Raw genomic sequence first — 6,030 nt, forward strand, 5'->3', positions numbered from 1 at the left:
AGGACAGAACTCTCCCATCTGAAGGAATTCTGTGCTGGCTTTCCTCTCAAGAAATCGTAGGCATAAATCAAATCTGGTTAGATTCTTTCAAATTTAGTAGCTTCTGCTGAAGTCATGGGGCCTGTCCTGCATATACACCAAAGGCAGAATCTGACTCAATTTCAAAGTTTATTTTTCAGATCCTTGAACTGGGGAATAATGTGATATGATACTTAGAAAAATCACTTGATAACAGATATACTGGGACTAACTCAGAGCATTCTATTGTGAATCCCATTGATTATTTGACCCTTTCAAGTCACTGCTGCCATGCTTAAAAATGTCCAGGGATATTCAGGTGTTTCAAATCCAGCTATACATCAGAGAACCAATGATGTCTCAATATATTTTGCTGGATCCAAAAGACTCACAGTGACCGTTGTCACACATGCCATCTGGAAATTCATCCAAGAATTTATCAAGGTGATGGGAGACACCCATGGAATTGATGTTGGCACTTGTGAGACCTTCAGCTGATATCTAACAGCCTGAGACTAGGTTCCATCAAAGCTGTTCTTGAGTCTTTACAGTTTAGGTCTTGCTAATGGAACTGTTTTCATCATATCCAGCTGTTTCAAGACATACTTGGGCTATGAGGCAAAAAACAAAACAAAATGTGTACATTTTTAATACATAAAGTTTGCGGGAGGTGCATTTTAGGAGCAGATACATGACAAAAATTGCACTGATGAAAACATTAAAAGTTGTGCAATGTCAAATAAGAGAACTTCGATTCACCAGCAAAACTCAACCTTCCTTTCAGATTTCCCCAGTATTGTTTCACTATGGATGCTGCTCCCCTTTTTTATCGTCTTTTGCCATGGATTTTTCTTCTCTATTAGTAGTCTGCTTCTCAAAGCCCATCTAACAGCCTTACACAAGGTTGGCTGGAAACTGAATTCTCACACCCACTTGTTAGGGGTTGTCTAGAAATTAAATCTTCACACTTAGCTAGGTCCAAGAGTTTGAGGTAATCACAGGGCATCAGACCTACAAGAGGGACTTGGCCTATTGAGTCATACACTCTGTGGATTGACCGACCACTACCTGCATCCAGTGCAGGGAACATAAATTTGCTTTGTGGAGCTGCATTATAGCCTGGCCTCCCATGTACTGTAACATTTTCACTCTATCACAGCACTGATAGTTGGAATCTAACATCAGATACCATGCAACCTTCTGGTCTCAACATTCTACTCCTTTTCATGTTCAAGGGGCCCAATATGGTGCCTTCATAACATGATTATAACATGGCTTGGATACAAACACAGGAAAGACCAAACTGTATTTGAACACTACCAATGTACTATTCATTCTGTATCCTGCTATGGAACACTGCATTCAGTTCTGGGCAACACATTCTATCAGAAAGATACTGGCTAACTGGAGAGAGTCAGAGGTTGAATTGGGAAGGGAGTGGAAGTGAGACACTCTTCCAAGCTGTATCTGCTTGAGGCACAACACCACTCCACTCACAGTAGATTGGGCAGATCTTCCTACAATAACTGTTCTTTCTTACATGTTTTGATCAGAAGTTAGTTTCTTTTTTGTTCCATGTTTGTATATCGACAAGCGCAATAGGATCCTGGTCCATGACTGGGGCTCTTGGGGGAGGATGTCTATAATACAAACAAAATAATCCTTATGCTTCAGTCTATACTCTATTGAAACAAGAGGGAGTTCATATCTCAACTATTGTTCCAGGTTTTCTGTCAAATAGTGAACAGTTTGAAGATTAACTTAGTAATCAAGCACACCAGACTTGTAGGGTTTTGTTTTTTTTTTTTGTTAAACAAAAGATTAGATTCTGGAACACAAGATGACCAGGTCCACAAAAGGTACAGTTTGCAAAGATGCTACAAGCTGATGCAATTCAACTGCCAGAGACAGTTGAGTTTCAGGATGCGAAGGGTTAACATGCAAAGAATAATTTAGAGATAAAAGGGAAGGCATAACAAGAGTCCACAAATTCTCAAAGGATACCAACACTAAGGAGGGAACAAAATTCTTTAGCGATGTACAAAAGTGTATCTACCATAGAACCTCTATGAACAGAAATTCCATGCTTGAATAAAAAGAGTAGAGCAGTATGAGAATACTACCAACAACCTGACCAGAATGGTGATGTGACTGTGAAATATGCAGGGAAATTAGAGAGGCTACAAAAACAGAAAACCCAGTAACAGGAGATTTCAACTATCCCTATATTGACTAAGTACATGCTACCTCAGGACCGGATGCAGAGATAAAATTTTTAGACTATATTAATGACTGCTTCTTGAAAGAGCTAGTCCTGGAACCCACAAAGGGAGAGGCAATTCTTGATTTGTCCCAAATGGAGGATAGGATCTGATCCAAGAAGTAAATATAGCTGAACCACTCAGTAATAGCAACCATAATACAATTAAATTTAACATCCTTGTAGAGGGGGAAATACCAAAGAAACCCACCACAGTAGACTTTTACTTCAAAAAGGGGAACTACACAAAAATGAGGAAGCTAGTTAAATAGAAATTAAAAGGAAGAGATACAAGAGTGAAATGCCTACAAGACACATGGAAACTATTTAAAAACACCACAATAAAGGCTCAGACTAAAGGTATAATCTAGATTACAGGTAAATCTAGGTTTCAGAACCCAGGATGAATTTGCATTGTTGGTGGTTATTAAAAACTAATATGTACCTGTAAATTAATCAAATTTGACCTAGAAATCAGAGACAATAAGCGAGTCTCCTCACAATGGTATTTTTATAGGGTCACATTTCAGATGGAACCATACTTTTAATGCTTCATGTGATTAGCCAAAGTGCAGCCATATTAGCTTTTTAATAAGGAAATTTGAAACACTAAATAGACCTCTTCACAACCAGATCTCAGGATCTCTACGTCATCCTGAGTTTCCCCTGAGATCTCAGCTGCTTTTGACACCATCTACCCTGCCTTCCTCCTCCAAATCTTCTCTTCCTACCTCTCTGGTTGTACCTTCAGTGACCCCTCTTACCACCCTGCTCCCCTAACTCCTTCCTACTCTCCATTTGGACACCACAGTTTTCATGGTCCCTTCTCTTTACACTCCTTGGGTGACCTCTTCTACCCATACAGCTCCAATTACGTTGATGACTTGAAATTCTATCTTTCCACTTCTGACCTGACTCCCTCAATCCAATCCACACCTCAGTCTCTCCGATAGCTCTTCCTGGGTATTTCATGTCAACTTAAATCCATCCCGGTTAAAAGTGAACTAATTTTTTAATCACTACCTGTCACTATGAAAACACAAAACAACCGAGGAATACTTGTGGCACCTTATAGATGAACAATTTTATTTAGCATAAGCTTTCATGGGCTAAAACCCACTTCATCAGATGCATGGAGTGGAAAATACAGTAGGAAGATATATGCTAAATAAAATTGTTCGTCTATAAGGTGCCACAAGTACTCCTTGTTGTTTTTGCTGATACAGACTAACACAGCTACCACTCTGAAACCTATGAAAACACAACCACCCTCCTTGTTACTCAGACCAGTAACTTTGGAGAGCGCGGCAGGAGAGATGCATTTTTATCTCCTTTGCTATCCCTTGACCCACACGTCCATGCTGTGCCTAAATATGACTGCTTCTTCCATAACATTTCTAATATCCTTTCTGTCCACACAGCTAAGACTCTTGTTCAGGCCCTCATCTCCAAACTTGATTCCTCCTTTCCGACCTCCCCAAAACCAACATCACCCCATTTCTGTCCATACAGTTGCTAAGATCATCTTCCTTACCATGGGACCTCCCCACCCACTCCCATTCCACTGCATAGGGTCAAGCTTCTTGTTCTCATCAAAACTATTCACATCTTTGCCTCTCCCTACTTATCTGCCCTTCTGCTCTGGCAATGCTGCCTTAACCTGCTCCCTGTTTGTTTCTCCTACAAACAATTTTTGCACTTTCTTCTATACCACCCCCTAACTATGAAAGAACTTGCCTGAACTGTGATGCCAGTGGTACTTGTTCTGGTGTAGGGGCTGAATCTGCTCTTAAAAGTTAACATTTAAAGAATGATTCAAAGTTGATACCACAAATCATTAGAAACATTACATGGTCATATTCTCTTTGGGTTTCTTGGTTAGTGCTTGTGGATGACAAAAAAATTTTAAAAACCAAGGACATTCACAGACAAAAAATAATGTTAACAGAGTTCAACTTTAGAGAACATAGTAGTAGTTTAAGGATAAAATATATTAGAGGGATGTGCTATAATTGTCCCAAAATCAAGTGTTATAAATTCAGGAAATCAACCTAGAGCTCTAGATCTTGGGCTGCCAATGAGCTAGGAGCCAGGCAAGCTGCTGACGGGTCAAGAAGTCCAGGCTCCTTTGAAGCCCCACCAGATGGGCTGCTGAGTAGCTGGTGGGTGAGGTGGCAGAAAGCCAGTCAGCTTTTCTGTCAGAACCGTCCCTGAGTTCCATCAGAACTTTGTGGAATTGAACCACCTCCATGGAACGTTTTGTTTTAGATGAATCAGCAAAATTCTGATGAAAAGATGTTTTGTCGGAATTTTTCCGACCAGCTCTGTTAAGGTGTGGAAATACACAGTTAGACTCAGACTTTAAGGTCAGAAGGGACCATTATGATCATCTAGTCTGACCTCCTGCACAATGCAGGCCACAGAATCTCACCCACCCACTCCTGCAATAAACCTCTCGTCTATGTCTGAGCGATTGAAGTCCTCAAATCATAGTTTAAAAACTGCAAGTTAAGGTACCCAACCAACCTTAATTCTGCCCTCTGCTGACACCATAAAGGGAAAACTTCTAACATGTCTTTAAAAAAAAATAGTTTAATCTAATCTGGGACTACAAACAAAATACCTTAATCATAACACTAGTTATTGCAGAATGTCACTACAAGACAGAGTTAAGTTTGTTCATTTCCATACATGGATTGTTTAGAAATTAAATGCTCTCATTTCAGTAAGAGCCATAGATATCACTCTGTCACATGCCCTTTACAAATGTGCTGTACAATTTCATGCTCATCTCATAAACATCTGAGAAAGATGTTATTTTGTTTCTGCCAAACTATGTTCTAAAGGGCAACAAAAATACCCTCATCTTTCCTTAAGTGTGGTGCCCAGAACTAGACAGTACTCCAGCTGAGACATCAGTACTGAATAGGACAATTACCTCTGTATCTCACATATACTCGTTAATACACCTCAATGATTTTAGCCTTTTTTCCACCTGCATCACACTGACTCATTCAATTTGTGATCCACTATAACCTCCAGCTTTCACTTTGCATTAATTCTAGTTCTATGCATGAAGTAGAAAATGCCACTCCAAACCTTCATCATTCACAATCAGACTCTTCGCCCTCCCCAACTTTATGAGATTGGTTTAGAAAGTATAAGATTTAAAAACTAATCAATCACTTCATTTTTCAACAAACTTCAAATTTTCCAGGACACAATGCTTTTTTGCTTCTTGGCTAGGCAAGTGGTGAATTCAAGAAAGGGTTTGCTGTTTGCCATGTTCCCAGATAGCTTGAAAAGCTTCAAGGTCCCCAAAAAAGGCCAGATGAAGTTTCATGCTGACCTGACAACTCCCTAGCTTGGCCTAGGTAGGCACAGAGGCTAGGACCAGCACCCTCTGGCCATGGCCAGATACTGCATGAAAGGCAAGGCCCGTCTGGGCATCTGGGGCTCTTAGAGAAGTTAATTGTCAGACCAAAGGAGGGGAGAACAGAGAACCTGAAATCCCATGCTAACTTCATGATCCCAAGTCAGCCTGGTGAGATGGATGGAGGCTAGTAATATTTCAAAGCGCCCAGCCATCTGCTGTCCTGTTTGTCATTGTTCAAGAGCACCTGTGTAGGCACTGCAACCATTAAGAAGTTTCTCTGAGCCCCTTCGCAAGAAGAAAAATTATAACAATGACGATCATAAATGGGGAGGCATATGCCAGCTTAGGGTCCCCGGGTGGCAAGGGATGGATAACT

The sequence above is a fragment of the Chelonia mydas genome, chromosome 14 (assembly GCF_015237465.2).
Source record: "Chelonia mydas isolate rCheMyd1 chromosome 14, rCheMyd1.pri.v2, whole genome shotgun sequence".
Taxonomy (NCBI): Eukaryota; Metazoa; Chordata; order Testudines; family Cheloniidae; genus Chelonia; species Chelonia mydas.